General features: G+C 36.4%; 1 long non-coding RNA gene across 1 annotated transcript; it reads left to right on the top strand.

Annotated features, from left to right (window-relative positions):
• Positions 1-4,604: 4,604 nt before the first annotated feature.
• LOC127851636 (uncharacterized) lies at positions 4,605-17,967 on the top strand. Its single transcript, XR_008035861.1, has 7 exons — positions 4,605-4,641; positions 5,034-5,120; positions 12,695-12,808; positions 13,195-13,263; positions 13,686-13,817; positions 14,547-14,786; positions 15,566-17,967. It is a non-coding gene; the product is annotated as an uncharacterized LOC127851636 (long non-coding RNA).
• The last annotated feature ends 437 nt before the right edge of the window (positions 17,968-18,404 follow it).

Below are 18,404 nucleotides of genomic sequence, written 5' to 3' on the forward strand. Positions count from 1 at the left end.
GCAGCAAAGCATAGACCAAAATTAGAAAATCATATTAAGAAACTTGAGGCCAGAACTGAAGAACTCGATAGACTTAACAGAACATTACTTGATAAAATTGAATTCTTAGAGAACCAAATTGAAACTCTTAAAAAGACAGCACCAACCGTATCATCAAGTACAAATAAGTGTTCTAACCCAGCTTTGACAGAGAACGAAAAGCTCATGGACTCTATTCATAGTAAAGTAACCAACTTAATTCTAAAACAGATTGATAAGCAACTCGAAAATCTCGATTTGAATAAGGATGTGTCCCCTACAGTAACTTCTGATAACGAAACAAGAACATCACATGTACAGAATAATGAACCATTTAAAGATAGAGATTCTTCCGAGCGCATCCTTAAAATTAATAACATTAGAAGTAGATATGCACACAATGTTAATAACAGTATTGTAAATCGTGCTGAAAAGGGACACCACAGAGCACAACATCAAAGGAATAGTGAGAACAGGCTACATGGCGACATCATACTCCCAGAAGGTTACGTGGCAGTCCCCAGGGACCAGGTGTATGCTACAACCCAGGGTCGACCCATATGTAAGACACAGACGCAAAGGGAGTCAAGTAAGAATAGTGTTAAGGCATCCGTTAAGGCACCCGACATTACAACTCAGGAAAACTTTAATAACTCAAATGCACCTGAAAGCAATAATTCCACTAAGGACACTGTGAATGATAGACATGAAAACAGTTGTGAACCACTGGATCTCTCCACAAAGAAAGACTATGAATTAAACAGAGTACAAATAGTTAATTGCCAACAAATCAATCAGAATCTAACCATGTATAGAAGTGACAGCTGCATAAATAATATAAAACCTTCATTGGACGAGAATATGAAAACAACTACAAGTAACAACCAGAACAAGCAAAATTCTTTTTTGTACAGAAGCGCCAGTTGCATAGATCTCACATAGCTAAAGTTGTACAACAACACGAAGAAATTGATAAACTGAGCTTTGTATCTTTTAATTGTAAAGACGTAACAACTAGTGTCCTTGCTGTAAATAAACTGTTGGAAAATGCACATTTTTTACTACTTCAAGAGACGTGGCTTTTTGAATGTAATACATATAAATTAAGCGAAATAGGTCAAAATTTATGTTTTGTGGCTAAGGGCGTGGATCTATACAACCCTATCTCTCCAGTACAAGTACCCAGAGGCTATGGAGGTGTCGCCATCCTGTGGAAAAAGGACATGGATCATCTTGTCACCAAACTGGACGAGGGTAACCAGAGAATACAATGTGTTGAAATAGCTACAGAAGATAATAGATTCCTAGTAGTATCAGTATATATGCCTTCAAGAAACACTCATCAATCAGAAATAGAATTCCAAGAATGTACGGACCAGCTTAGAGAAATTATAGTTAAATACAGCGTATCGCATGAAATCATCATAGGAGGAGACATGAATACAGATTTATCAACACAAGCGCCAATGTTAGGGAGAACAGCATACTTAAACGAACTGATCCTTGATTTTGACCTACATTATGACATTTCTGGGAAAACATTCACAAACTCGCAAAACGTTGAGTGTACGGAGATTGATTATTTTTTGATAAAAACCCATGAAAAGGACAAATACACTAAAAAAGTAGTGTTAAATAACATAGACGTTAACATCTCGGACCACCACCCGGTGCAGATTTCTGTGGCGACACAACTTAGGCGAAAGCGTCAAATTAAAGATCTTACAATAAATATACTGAAGACAAATTGGAACAAGGTTGATACAGATCTCTACTCTGAAACACTTAGACGTCGTATTTTATCACTCGCTCCAACTGAGTTAGACACTGTGGAACAGATTGAAAACTTTTCTTTAAAAATAATGTCGATAATAAAGCAATCTATGGAAGACCAGGCAAGAAAAGTGAAACCTATGAACTCTAAACCTAAATTGAAAGTTTGGACCGAAAAAATTGGCAGTGAACTTAAGAACATGAGAGCAGCGTTTAAGCTGTGGTCATCACAGGGGAAGCCCAGAGAAGTTGATAATATACTTTTGATGTCTCTTAGACAAGCAAAAAAGTCATTTCGCAGTTCTTATCGTTGTGAGCAAGCGAGAAGATTGGCCCAAGACAGGGAAAATTTATTGAATTCTAGAACCAGTGATACAAAACTTTTTCATCAATTAATTAACAAACAAAGAAAGAATAAGTCTCTTATGGTTGACGATCTGTGCGTTGATGGACAGAAATATTCAGGTGAGGAGGAGGTAGTGAATGGCTTCAAAATCTATTTCCAGAAACTTGCGGAACACTCGATTAACAGTAACCAGTATTGGCCATAACCAAAATAATGAAACTGAATTTAAACATATTAGTGACATGGTGCGTGAAAAAGATGTCGAACCGATTACATTTGAAGAATTAGAAAAAGCAGTCAACAACATGAATAAGGGTAAATCAGCCGATATATATGGTCTCACTATTGAAAGTATCTTGAATGGTGGAAGAACTGTTTTTAATGCAATCCTTCAATTATTAAATGCTATACTGAAAATTGCTGAAGTACCCAAATGTTTGAAAGTTGGACTTTTAACGCCAGTGTTCAAAAACAAAGGCTGCAGCTCAGAAGCAACAAACTATAGAGGAATCACAGTCTTACCAGTAATAGAGAAACTACTAGAAACCGTAATTAAGTTCAGAATTGTATCAGTGTTGGAGAAACATCAAAGCGTTTACCAAAGAGGGTTTACAGCGAATACTTCCCCACTTCACGCAGCACTTATCGTGGAAGAAATAATGAGAAACTTCAAGGATAGCGGAGAATCAGTAGATCTTATATTTTTAGATGCAAAAGCTGCCTTCGATGTAGTTGATCACCACCACCTACTTCGTCGAATATACCACTCAGGAGTAAAAGATAAAATCTGGTCAATTATAGAGAGTATTCACTCAGAAGCGACTAGCGTTGTGAAGTGTGCAGGGATACGCTCTGATCCATTTTGTGTACTACAAGGAGTGCGCCAAGGAGGTATTCTCAGCACAGATATGTACAAAGTGTATATCAATCCTTTGCTGAAACGTATGGAACTCACAGACAGCGGATGTTGTATTGGTGATATACGCTGTAATGCAAGTGCTTGCGCGGACGATGTGACTATAAACTCTACGAAAAGTAAGGAAACAGCAACTCTGATAAGTATGGCCGAAGATTTCGCCAATTGTGAGAGATACCTACTTCAACCAAATAAAACAGAAGCCTTAAAAGTATATCCAAATAACTGTAAATCAAAAACACATGAATATTTTGAAATCTGTGGTAAACAGATCACAAACTCAGAAACCAGCACTCATCTAGGCCTTAAAAGATCTGAAACCGTTAACTCAACAGCGGAAACCAACGTTGACCATAATATCCAGAAAGCAAGAAGCACAGCATATAGCTTTATGTCAGCTGGACTGCACGGTGCAGGGGGACTCGACATTCCTACTACTTTACATGTTTTTAAAACCTTTGTATCACCAGTGTTGGACTATGGTTTGGAGATTATTCTGCCGCGTAAAACTTTAATGGACAGACTTGAACTTTTTCAAAAGAGACTCTTGAAACAACTATTTATGCTACCTACAAATACCTCTGATATTGCTGTATACGTGTTAAGTGGACTATTACCCGTAGAAGCGCAAATCCATAAAAAAGCATTAGTACTCTTTAATAATGTATGTCACCAAAATAAAAATGCTGTAGAACGAAGGTTGGCAGAGAGACAATTGACAGTTAAGACCGGAAAAAGTAATAGCTGGTTCATTGAATTGAGGCGTCTTTTCTGGTGGTATGAACTTGGTGAAGCTGAAGACCTACTGAAAACACCTGTAAAGAAAGAACAATGGAAAAGAACAGTTAGTAAATCGGTGAGTTTATGGTGGTATAACAACTTTCTAGATCAAGCACAACACATGAAAAGTCTTAAAAACCTAAATTTTAAAGCAGTAACTCCAGGAAAACCACACCCACTACTTCAACTACCCTCAAGTTCATCTTACGATGCAAACAGACTATTAGTGAAGCTGAAATTCATGATAGCACCTACATACTCCAAAGTAATCGAGCGTCGTTCAACCAAAATAGCGTCGATCCAACCTGTCCTCTGTGTAACGAAGCTCCAGAAACGCTAAGCCATTTTATTCTGAACTGTTCATTGATGTCAGAAATACGTAAACCCATTATAGCCAACATCCGCTTTGAAATCGAGAGACTGATGCCAAATACATGGGACTCATTCAACACAGACGAGAAAGTACACACAATTATAGACTGTTCTGGTTTAAGACACAGGGGTAAATTAACAAAAACAGAGACCCTGAGGCTTCAGAGTGTTGAGTTCCATTGTAGAAGACTTTTATTTACTCTACATACTGAAAGAAATAGACACTTACAAATAATAAACGTCATTAAAAACAAGGCTACATCCGCGGTGCATTCTTATATAGTCTAATATAAGAAGGAAGGTCTCATCGGTGTCACAAACTTTACACTAACGCTTTGACGTGCTTGTCACGGTTGGCCCATAAGGGCTGTTAAGACAAGGAATACGAATACGAATACGAATGGCGGAGGCTTCGAAATCTACAATGAGCGCACCAGTAAGAAAATATGGTTTTTTGATTCAATAAAATATAATATATTAAGATTCCGATCTTATTTTATTTAATTCAACAAGATGAGTTTATCTGCCGTTGAATGTTAGCGGAGTGTTGGTGTTTACCTTGCAATTCGACGCTAAATGTCGCTGGTTTACAAATTAGACGATAGTAGACGACTCCAATGCATGAAAATGAGAATCAATTTAACGTATTTTGATTTTATGATTTTCTCGTTTTGACTTTTGAATTTTGTGTAGTTTATTTTGCAATGTACTTTTTTCATTAACTTTTAAATTTTGCTAATAGAAGCCAGTGGATTCTTCCACAGTAAATTCGTACCCAGATCCTAAAGCACAAATAAGTCAGTGTATTTTTTATGTTTTTTTATTTAGGCCAAAACAGAGGGAGAGATGAGAAGAAGTAAACGCGTGAGACAGCCATCTAAGAGAATGTTGTTGTATTCTCAGGACACAGATTCAGTAAGTTTATTTTAATGCTCTTGTGTGTAGTCAATATAAATTGCCGCCTAATAGTCTTTTGATGATTTTTGCTTTGGCAGACTCTTGGCGTCAATAGTCCACTCTATCTTTTTAATAGCGAGAGTTTTCCTTCTTTGTCTATATTGATGCACAAGGAATTTGGTGCGCAACATTCAAGCCCCGATATCAGACAGTTAATATCAACGGATTGCAATAATATTTACATACCTGTGTAGATAATTCATTTCTCAATAATGTTCCGTAAGAATTATGTAATGACTCTTTCAATTTTGCACGCCTGACCAATTTAAATCAACACACTACTCACATTTTCAATTCCAATCGCTGTGCCCGCTGTATATGGCAGGTAGATTTTAATCGATAGGAATTATGTTGATGACGTCTCGATGTAAACAAGTGTAACGGATGAGAATTTTAGAGAAGATTTTTTACAAATTGTTTATTTTAACTGAACTTTAAGACAATTTATTGTCACACACACATTTTATATGACTGATTTTTAGTCATTTGTGTAGGTAAAACCCAGATACGGTTTGTGTAAGAAGTGTAATTGTAGTTGGAAAGGACAAATTTGAAAATCCGACATCTTGTTTTTCACGAGTGAAAACAAATAAATATAAAAATAACATTTGCATTACGAGCGCGTTTGTTTATGCAGCACCTATCGATCATACGAGCGTTGATACTTTTAACAAACAATCTTTTTAAGTTTTAAATCGTCGATTTATTTTATACTGATTTTACTATAATATCTGTCTAGCTCTTTGCATTAAGAGTTACTTGGTCAAAGTATTAATTGGTACAATGGTTGGGAATGGTATGGATGGCATGGCAGTCCAACGGACAAGATGGGCACAGCAAGGGTTCGCGATTGGTAAGGGACCTGAAGTACCCGGCTCCTCTGGAAGTCGGACCGTACGAGTACAAAAGGTAACCGAATATCAGCTCCGAATGGATAAGAGTCTAGCAAAAAAACTATCTGCAGCTAGACGTACAAAACATTTGGACTTCGAAATTAAGAACGGCAATGTTGTAATCGTCGCTGATCTGGCTACCTTCGAACTGCTTAAGGAAGCTGCTCTGTATTTCTATAAAAATGATACATCAGTCAAAGATGATACAGTTATCCAATCGACAGTCGATCAGAAAAATAGTTCAGTTTCATATGCCATAAAATATAAATTCTACACTATTAACATTTATGCAACTACAAGTAAATTCATGGTAAATGGACAGAATACACAGTTGTTTGTAGGGCAGCACCTTTCAGCGATACAGAACATTGTAAGGCATGCTACTGTGAATGGACAACCTGTAAACCTAGACAGTGTGAATCAACTGTTGGCAGAAAGTATCCAGAGTGCACTGCTCAACTCTACAATAGCAACTGAACAATCAAGTAAGGCAAAAACTTCTATTTCTTCAAAAAACACAATGAATACTAGGGCGAAGAGTACTGAAAGTAAACCTACCAATAGTGATGAACCTGAGGTTAAATGTTTCAAGTGTAATAGAACTCTAAAAACTGGTGTTGAATGTACAGTAAATCATAAGAATGAATCTCATTGGATACATTATGGATGCTTGAATTTGAACGACACTGAACTTGAACTTGTTAAAAACCAACCTGAAGATGCTCCATACACATGTACATTGTGTGCCAAGCATGATAATACAAGGACTCTACCTGTAAAAATAACGGCAAACCGTTCTACGTTAAACATTCCTGCTCTACCAAATATACCCGTTTCAAATGCATTTGCCATTCTTACCGAGGAAGAGATTAACACTGAACCTGTTCTTTACACTGAACAATGCTATATCTGTTGTAAGAAAATACAACAGGATCAAATTGTCTGTGAAACTTGTCAAGGTATTTGTCATCATGATTGTGTTGTGTTTAACACTGACAATATTACAGCTTCCTGCTTGGCATGTGTAGGGGAAAATCAGCAGCTAAATCTGGCAGGAGAGCAGTCTGGCGATAGCAACCTGCAGTTACAGGGGAACCAGCTGGTTAGTACAGACACAGATGTGATTGCTATCCAAGACGAAAAACGAGCTCTACTAAAAGGTTTGAATGAAAAAGACAAAGAGATAAAGAAATTGCAAAATGATTTAAAGTTAAAAGATAAAGAACTATCAGAAGCATACAAGCATAAGCCAAAAACTGACATATATATTAAAAAACATGAAGCTAAATGTGAAGAACAAGAAAGGACAATTAAAACTCTATTGAATAAAATTGAGTTCTTGGAAAACAAAGTTGAATCCCTTGAGAAAACTGCTAAATATTCGAACCACCCAACACAGTCGAATGGTACATCCGAAAACAATGAGCTTGCAGCTTCAATTCACAGTCAAGTGACAAGTCTAGTTCTAAAAAAAGTGAGTCAAGAATTGGAAAGCTTTGGTTCACAATGGCTTGCATCAAGTAACACCGCTAATAAATCTAGTACACAAACACAACCAACTACCACAAGCATTGAGAAACAGCATACTGCTCAAGAAACTATTCCAAACCAAAAATTGAATGAAAATACAGTATACTCCAATGTTATGAAAAATGCTAACACTACAAATCAAAAAGATGGGCGAACTCATACTGGTGTGCCTCAGTCAACAGGCAGTGTGACGAAGGTTGAAGGTGACGTTATTCTCCCTGAAGGATTCGTGGCATTTCCAAGGAACCAGCTCCACGCTGTGATGCAGGGACGACCTATACTAAAGTCTCGTTCGTACAAACCTCCAAGCAACACTCAGTATAACACAAACAGTAACAAGAGTAATTCAAGTCTAACACTGTCCAAGACAGTTAAGCATAACATTAGCAACTACTGCAATATAATAACTGAACCACAAACAAAAACTGTAAAAGTCGATAAAGTTATTCAACAGGACTTAAAGCTTAAATCTAGTAACACTGGCCCTGATATTGAAACTATCGAACCATCTAATACTGACAAAAGTGAACAACCTGATAACCAACCTGCTGAACTGTCCAATGCAAACAAACCTATTGTAAGCCAAACGATTAACCTAACAAAAGGGCAATCAATAGACAAGAATCATTTTTTAGCCGAGCGCCAGGATTTCAACCAAAGAAGATAGCACAAAACAAAGAAACTAACTCAGACACTATAAATATGGTCGCATACAACTGCAAGAATGTTAAAACTAGTGTTACATGCATCAATGAACTATTTAAAACTGCTCAACTCGTATTGTTATCTGAAACATGGCTTTATGAATATGAACTTTATCTCTTGAATGAAATAGGAAGTAATATCTGCTCAGCAGGAAAATGCAGTGATCTCTACAATCCAGTACCTCCTGGACAACGTAACAGGGGCCACGCTGGCGTAGCAGTGTTATGGAGGAAAGAAATTAATCACCTCATAACAGAGCTACCCGACGGAAATGAGAGACTCCAGTGTTTGGAGCTAGCGTTAGAACATACAAAATATCTGATAGTAGCTGCATATCTCCCAACGACAGGTGGACTTGAAACTAAAACAGAATTTCTAGAATGTGTTGACATCTTAAGAGAAATAATTCTTCAATATCATAACTCGCATGACATCATTATAGGAGGTGACCTGAACGTTGATCTGTCGGTGAACGGCCCAGTTCTAAAACGAACAGTTTACATCAAACATATGATAGACGAACTGAATTTAAAATATGACTGCAGTGGAAAAACTTTCATAAACTCTCTTGGCAGGGAAGTAAGTGAACTAGATTACTTTCTTGTGAAACTCAGAAATGCAAACAGTAAGTCCATGGGAAAAATTGTGTTGAACCAACTCGACTCTAATGTATCTGATCACCACCCAGTTCAAATATCGGTTAAAGTTAATAAACTAATTCTTTTGAAAAACAAAGTTCAAAAATCTGTACAAAAGTTTAAAGTTACATGGGACAAAATCAATCAGGAATCATTTGCAGAAGACATGAGAAAAGGTTTATTAATGCTTAAACCAAATGAACTTAAAGAAAATCAGAATATTGAAGTTTTTGCTCAGAACATTATGTCTGTTATGAAAGACACTATGAATCTGCATTCAACTGAAATAAAACATATGAACTCCAAACCTAAACTAAAAGTCTGGACGCAAGACATTGGAATCGCTCTTCGAGACAAGCGTGAAGCGTATAAGAAATGGGCTACCGAAGGCAAACCGCAAGATCCAAATAGTCAGTTACTCTCTAACGTCAAAACCACAAAAAGACTCTTTCGTAGTTCAATCCGCTGTGAGCAAGCCAGAAGAACAATGCAAGACCGTGACAAAATTTTGAACTCTAGAGTCCAAGATCCTAAGACATTTCATAAACTTATCAATAAAAATAGAAAGAACAAGAATTGTTTCATTGAATACTTAAATGTAGATGGTGAATCTTTCACAGGAGTCGACAAGGTAGCTGATGGTTTCAAGAAGCATTTCAAAGCGCTAGCGGAACATTCAGAAAACCCAAATTTTGACAATGAATATCACAAAACAGTAATCAAAGAGTGTAACCACATCAGTGATATGGTTTTTGAAACAGAAGTACAGCCAATTACTCCTGAGGAACTTCAAAGGGCAATACGGGGAATAAACCGCGGGAAAGCACCTGACTACCATGGGTTATCTATTGAATGTGTAATAAATGGTGGCCCTATTCTACAAAATGTGATTTTGAAACTTTTGAATTCTATCATGTTATCTGGATATGTGCCTGAGTGTATAAAAATTGGTATTTTAACACCGATATACAAAAATAAGGGTTCCAGGAACGACGCTTGTAACTTCCGAGGAATTACTGTGCTACCTGTCATAGAAAAGATTCTTGAAATGGTTCTGAAAATACGACTCGTTCCAACTCTTGAAAAAGACCAGAGTGCTTTCCAACGGGGGTTCACTGCCAAAACCTCACCACTTCACGCAGCGTTGATAGTTGAAGAGGTTTCCCGCGAGTATAAAGATAAGGGAGAGGACATTGACCTTGTTTTCCTTGACGCAAAAGCCGCTTTCGATGTTGTGGATCATCATCACCTACTACGCAGGTTATACCACTCTGGCGTTAATGATAGACATTGGACAATTTTTAAAAGTATTCATATGCAGTCGACTAGTGTTGTGAAATGGGCAAATTCAAGATCAGACCCCTTTGAGGTTCTTCAGGGTGTGAGACAAGGAGGGATCACCAGTACTGACCTATACAAAATTTACATCAACCCTCTGCTGAAACGTTTAGAGATGGCGGAAGAAGGATGTGTTATAGGTGATGTTAGGTGCAACACTAGTGCATGTGCAGATGATGTTACATTGAATTCTAAAAAACCAGGAGAAACATCAGTTCTTATAAGCATGGCCGAAACATTTGCCAACTACGAAAGATATATTTTACAGCCTAAAAAGACGGAGGCTCTCAAAGTGGTTACAAGTTCTAGAAAAGAAATAGTTGAAGAAGATTTTGAAATATATGGAAATAAAATTACAAACGCTGATATCTGTACTCATCTAGGTTTGAAACGTTCTCACACTATCAGCTCTACAGCGGAACAAAATGTTGATAACAATATTCAAAAAGCACGAAGAACAGTATATAGCTTTATGTCGTCAGGTTTCTATGGTGCTGGTGGTTTGGACGTCCCATCAATTCTACATATTTTGAAAATGCATATCATTCCCATTCTGTTATATGGACTAGAAATTATTTTACCTAAAAAGACACAAATTGATAAGCTCGAAATTTTTCAAAAACGAATACTAAAGCAACTACTTGTGTTACCTAGTAGTACACCTGACATTGCAATCTACTCAATAAGTGGTCTCCTTCTAGTAAAAATCCAAATACACAAGAGAGCTTTAATCATGTATAACAATGTGTGTCTACAAAGTGAAAGTGCAGTGGAACGTCGTATAGCTGTTAGACAGTTGACTATAAAGAGCAACAAGAGCGCTAGTTGGTTTGTAGACATCCGTAAGTTATTCTGGCTATATGAACTTGGCGATCCAGAAGATTTGCTCGAGTCTCCAACAGAGAAGGAACACTGGAAGAGAACAGTTAACAGGACAATAGATAATATATGGTTACAACAGACAATTGCTGAATCAAAAACAATGAAAACTTTGCAAAATCTTAACATGAACATGGTTAAGCCAAGAAAACCACACCCTCTTCTACAACAACAGGCGGTCTCTACATACGATGCGAACCGGCAATTACTCAAACTCAAGTTTATGTGTGGCAAGTACATTTTGCAGAGTGACCGGGCATCCTTTAGTAAAAACAAGGTAGATGACACATGCAGAGTGTGCTACAAGTCTCCTGAGACACTTCAACACATGGTCCTTGAATGTTCTGGCTTGTCCGCGGTACGAGATCCTATCCTCCGTGACATAGAAAGTGAGATCGAAAAATCCTTCCCATGTCTGTGGCAATCGTACACACAAGATCAAAAAGTAACTGCTCTCATTGATTGTACTGTTCTTTACAAAAAGCACAAACTTTCCAAAGTAGAATGCCAGAGACTTCACAAAATTGATTTTCAATGTCGGCGTCTATTTTTTACATTGCATACGAAACGCTTTAAAATTTTTGAGTTGTCGAAAGGTGCTGCATCCGCGCGTCCGCTTAATACAATTTCAAAGAGTTCTTGTTCTGGGAATAGTGCTGGGAATTTACTGATAACTAAAGAGCCTGACGGGTGCTACAACTCGGTTGATCCACTAGGATCGTCAAGACTTTGAAGAAGAAGAAGAAGAAGATAACGCAGCCTATTACACCGTAATGCCTTCTTCTGATTGGTTGATATTTAAATATTTCATAACATGGCGAGAGGTCAGTGATTGTAACTTATTGCGATTTAAGCAGAAGTTTAACTGAAACAAATTATGCCTTTTAACTTCAAATCGACGCTATTTGAGGTAAAAATGGACTAATTAACTAAAACTTTATGAGTTGGTAATGTTATTTTGCAATTTTAAGCATATTGATATAATAGTATTGTATTTATTTTTCGTTATGATTTTTGCAGACCGGAGTTTCAGCGTTCAGATTTATTCTGAACGCGAATTATTTCAGCTACTCTTGTGTGTACACATTTTAATTATGTGCCAGTTATTCGACAAATTCTCCCACCTGGTCAACCAGAGGGGTATAGTGAATTATGTATATCTATTTGTGACCAGCCGAACTAAGAAGAAATAATAATATCACCCTTGTCCGCTCTGTGTTGATAAATGCAGGTTTGACTATAACCCATTATGATTTACAAGTTAGAACTATTATTGTAAAGGCCTGAGAGTTGAACTGTGACCTTGGCTTAGAATAGTAGGACTTTTTGCTTTTCTTCACAATATTTAGGTCCGAAATCTGTGGATGTAGGCTGTGGTTGCAAATAATATGTAGTAAATCAAGAAATGCACTATAACTCATGTGATTAGGTCATGACATTGACATCATGATTTTGTCATTTTAGGGTTACTCTTTTTGCTATTATTTATTAGATTTTCTGCATTACTTGGTTTTTATCAAATGCATGATGTTTTATTTGTTACACTCAGGATTCAAGTCTACCGAAGAGTTAAGGAAAACGTCCTGCCAGAAAGATCCAGAAAGTTGATACATTAGCAACAATAACTAAGGGGACACTGGAACGCCATAGCACGTCTGACGATGTAAGACTTGCTTTTATTTGATTATAAGTGCAGTTTGTAAGTTATGTTTTATACTTATCATTCTAACAGTTAACCTCATCTTTTAAGTGATTCACCTGGAACTAAAACATGTGGGTGCTTAGATTAGATTTTTGTTTATTTCAACATAACACTTTTATAAATGATCACAGCAGAATATTTGCACTAATTATACTTCATATCCTTATAAGGTTTTCTTGGAAATACAACATGTAACAAACTTTCACTAGCTGATAAAGTTGGAAGTCCAAACTTCTACATCTTTTTCTGATGAGGTGTTATTTATTTATATCTTATTACTTGGCTATTTATATTTGTTGCATTGCAATATGTAACTCTCCTGGATGTTGTGCATTATTTATATTTAGGAATCTGTACTGGCTTTTGTTCCTTCAAGTACTGATGAGTCTGAAGGAGAACCACTCAGTGAGAGAGAGGTAACTTAAATTATTTGAATTACAATTATTTATAAAATCATAATTTTACTGTTAACTCTCTGTGTTTTAGAGAAACATATATGCATAGTACTGAAAATGTTTCTTCTCGAATAATCAATAGATTGGTTTGGCTGTTTTAAATCCTAAAAAGTCAGTGCATGCATTGTTATAAGTGTCAGTGCTGTTTAAAATGCATCTTTCATTGTTTTCGCTCTTTCGTTTGTCCGTTCATTCATTTACAGTATTATATGAGAACACATTCTATGCAGCCCATATGATATCATTATGAAGTTACTCGTAAGATAAACGTGAAACAACAACATACCTAAAATGCATACCTTACATCTTTGTATATGTTTGGACATGCTAATTGAAATATAATCATGTATTTTTTTCAAACATGTCATATTAAATCTTTTTAGGATGATTTAAGAACCAAACGAAAGGGAAGGAAAAGAGGAAGTAAGAAAGTGAAAAGGCGCTGTTATGACCATGAATAACAAGAAAGAATTCTTAAATACATGTATAGAAAAGAACAAGAACGAAAATCTAAGGTTTGTTTTTCATGTTTGTTGAAAATATAGACAGAAGAATTCTAGTTTAAAGCTTATAACAGATTAATAAGCATGCATGTAGATTGGAATAATAACAATACATAATTAAACAATTTTTTGATCATTATGTCTCCCCCGTTCTTGCCCTCAAGTAAGGGCCACTTTGGAAAGGTTGCACTGTATTAAGTATAATTTCAGTATCACTAAACTCATTTCCAATAATGTTATATGCCAAATAGTTATTTGTTCACCATAAATTCTGCTCCTTACACCTAGTTTGTTTGAGACTCTAATAGAAAACTGGCCATTTTGCTCATGAAGAACTTTGCGAGGGAGACTTATTTTTTCACACAAAAAACTGCAAGTTATTGTTGTGTTCACTTCCCTAAAATTTTCTGTGACAATGTAGGTTTTTATTTAAACATTGTCAAAAACAAACCTTTTTTGCACCGACTCACTAGAATTTGCTTAAATATCATTTAGTGCTGTTTTTTTAAATCTTGATATCAAGTCAATACTTAATTGAGGGTAAATTCTGAAATAATCATAAGTTTATTTCATGTGGTCATATTTTTACCCTGAGGATTTTATAATTGAATTTCAGTGACAGTTATGAACTAGTTATTAATATCCAATCTCTCAAGATCAGTTAATGTTTAGGGTTAATTGATTACTTCTGTGTGATACTGATTCTTGAATTTGGTATTGAGTTTAACTGTGTACTTTCAGGAAATAATTGCAAGTCTTAAGACACCGAAAGGAAAGAATTTTTGAAAGAGGTTTGTGAGAACCAACCGAGTTTCATAATAGATATTGCTAGAATTTTATCAAAAAGGAAAGAGAAAAAGGACCAAGACCCTCGTGTCCAGTCCGGAGTGGTGCTCTTGTCACAGATGCCCACAATACGAGAGAGTGGAAGATCGAGTTTGCTGTGGGATGGTCCCAGAATTATGCTCAAGTCACAGACCTGTGAGTAAGATTCATGTATTATGTGTTTCTGTAACTGAATATCTTAAGCTTTGCAGCGTCATATTGTGTTATAACAAGGACTAAGAAATGGGTCAATAATGTTTTACCATGCAAACCTATAAAATATCCCATCTTAAAAATTAATCCTGCTATAAAGGCAATTTTGTCATGTGGGAAAATCATTTACTGAATCATTATTGGCTTATTAAAATGAATATCAGCTAATGCCAACAAAGATGCTAAGTTCTAAGACATTGTGTAGTTGTTTGTCATCTTGCTATTTTATTCAATACAATTTATGTTTTTGCATGAGTAAAGAAAGGATAACTCTTTTTTTTGCTTAAAAATTGTTAAGTTTGCATACCATTTCAATATTTTGTACTCCATTGATCCATTGCATTGATACCATCAACACCTTTCCACCCCTTTATATGAGTCGCGTCCTTAGAAAACTGGGCATAATGCATGTGCGTAAAGTGTCGTCCCAGCTTAGCCTGTGCAGTCTGTACAGGCTAATCAGGGACGACACTTTCCGCCTAAATGGGATTTTTGCTTAGAAGAGACATTTTAACGAAAAATGTCATAAAAGCGGAAGGTGTTGCCCCTAATGAGCCTGTGTGGACTGCACAGGCTAATCTGGGACGACACTTTACGCACATGCATTATGTCCAGTTTTCTCAGAACAAGGCTCATATAATCTAGTGTGCTGTCTCACTGACTGCTGATTGGAGTTACATTTGCAAGAAGTTTATGTAAAATCTGTTACAATTTCTTTGTAGGAGATGACTCTATCGGTGCTGGATAGGATGACCCTCTACAGTCAGCAGAAGTATCAACAAGATGTGTTTTCCTTTTATGCAGAGACACTAGAAGATGTCAATAAATCTTTCAGACATGCTGCATACAGACAATTTACCATCTTAATGCATGGGAAACTGACTGCTGGAGACAGAATAACTGTCCCAGCATGTTGTGTTAAATTAATAAGGGAGAATTTTCCTAGTCCTTAAGGCCAGTATACAGGCTTCGTACCAGGTGAAGGCCCAGTGTTCTAATAATTTTGCATATTTATGCCCCCCTTCGAAGAAGAGGGGGCATATAGCTTTGCACATGTCGGTCCGTCCACCAGATGGTTTCGGGATAACTTAAGAACGCTTAGGCCTAGGATCATGAAACTTCATAGGTACATTGATCATGACTGGCAAATAACCCCTATTGATTTTCAGGTCACTAGGTCAAAGGTCAGTGACTCGAAACAGTAAAGCGGTTTCCGGATGATAACTCAAGAATGCTTACGCCTAGGATCTTGAAACTTCATAGGTACATTGATCACGACTGGCAGATGACCCCTTTAGATTTTCCGGTCACAAAGTCAAAGGTCAAGGTCACAGTGACTCAAAACAATAAAATGGTTTCCAGCTGATAACTCTAGAATGCTTACTCCTTTTGGCCATGAAACTTCATAGCTACATTGATAATGACTGGCAGATGACCCCTTTTGATTTTCAGGTCACTAGGTCAAGGTCACAGTGACTCGAAATAGTCAAATGGTTTCCTGATAACTCAAGAATAATTAGGCCTAGGATCAGGAAACTTCATAGGTACCTTGATCATGACTGACAGATGACCCCTATTAATTTTCAGGTCACTATGTCAAAGGTCAAGGTCACAGTGACAAAAAACGTATTCACACAATGGCTGCCACTACAACTGACAGCCTATATGGTGGGCATGCATGTTTTACAAACAGCCCTTGTTGCTATTCTTTTTCATTTATCAGACAAAGAACTTTTCTTAGTTTTGATTATTTTTGTTCTGGCTCCTTTTTTGAAACATTTATATTTATGCAAATCATTTGAGTTATGCTTAATCATTTGGATTTTTCAGTTCTATGCATTTTGTTTTGAAATACCAATTTGTATGAAATGTGCTAGTTTATTATCAAAACTTGCACAGCAGTTTTTACATTTGTATGCTTACTTTGGTGTCATTTGAATGAAATGCCACGAGTACTCTGGATTGTAAGATGAAAGAAATAAAAGAAGCAATGACATATTTCTTAAGAATACTATGTAAATAAACTAATTGAATATCAAAATTCATTTCTTGTATATTTATTTTATTTTCTTGTTTGAACTTAATAGTTTGATTTTTACACTTTTTAGCTCACCTGAACACAATGTGCTCATGGTGAGCTTTTGTGATCGCCTTTTGTCCGTCGTGCGGCGTCTACATTTGCCTTGTTAACACTCTACAGCCGTACAGGCCACATTTATTGCCCAATCTAAATGAAATTTGTCAAAAGATTGGTCTCGAGGATATTTTGGATGAGTTCAAAAATGGTAACGTTTGCTTGAAAAGACCGTTCATAAAAAACAGTCCATAGTGTATTACCTGTTTTTATTTTTTATATCTTTTGCTTTTATTCAATTTTAAGTTTGCATTTTGATTTTTTTATTATGCGCACCTTCGAAGAAGAGGAGGTATGTTGTTCGCTCATGTCAGTCGGTCGGTCCGTCCGTCCACCGAATGGTTTCCGGATTATAACTCAAGAACGCTTATGCTTAGGATTATGAAACTTCATAGGTACATTGATCATGACTGGCAGATGACCCCTATTGATTTTTAGGTCACTAGGTCAAAGGTCAAGGTTACGGTGACTCGCACAGAAAAATGGTTTCCGGATGATAACTCAAGAACGCCTAGGATCATGAAACTTCATAGGTACATTGATCATGACTCGCAGATGACCCCTATTGATTTTCAGGTCACTAGGTCCAAGGTCAAGGTTACTCGACACAGTAAAATAGTTTCCGGATGATAACTCAAGAAAGCTTACGCCTAGGATCATGAAACTTCATAGATTCATTGATCACGACTCGCAGATGACCCCTATTGATTTTCAGGTCACTAGGTCAAAGGTCAAGGTCACAGTGACAAAAAACGTATTCACACAATGGCTGCCACTACAACTGACAGCCCATATGAGGGGCATGCATGTTTTACAAACAGCCCTTGTTTATTTTTATTTTGAGTCATTTTGTTTCACACTTGATATTTTGTTAGATTAGGTTTCTTAAAATACATTTCAAACATGACATATGCTAATGCATGAATAAACATTTTGAAATCAATAAAAAAGCAACAAGTTGCTGTTGAAATTTAAAAAAATAGTATCTTATTATTGTTCAACCATGTTTTGTATATTGTGTGCTTTCTTTATGTAGTAACCTGTGCAGACCGTCTACATTTTAGCTCAGCCGAGTTTTTCCTATCTATTAAATTGATATACAATTGAGGTATTTTATTCAGTGTGATATGAACTTGATCCATGCATTGAAGTTTGATTTTTTTTTACAAATTTTGTATCATATTCATCTGGTGTCAGAAAATGGATCGAACTCAATACATGCACATAGAAATGTGACAGGAGTTGAGAACTCATTGAAGTTGGTTCGAGTGTATAATGCTGGCATTTAATTATTTAGGTGATTTGCATTTCAAATGTCAGAGTATGGCCATTAAAAAGTATTAAATGTTGATGTGTAAATAGAACACTGAGGCATATCTGGATACACTATCACATTCATAGTATCGATAATAAGAGGAAACTACTCT

The sequence above is a fragment of the Dreissena polymorpha genome, chromosome 11 (assembly GCF_020536995.1).
Source record: "Dreissena polymorpha isolate Duluth1 chromosome 11, UMN_Dpol_1.0, whole genome shotgun sequence".
Taxonomy (NCBI): domain Eukaryota; kingdom Metazoa; phylum Mollusca; class Bivalvia; order Myida; family Dreissenidae; genus Dreissena; species Dreissena polymorpha.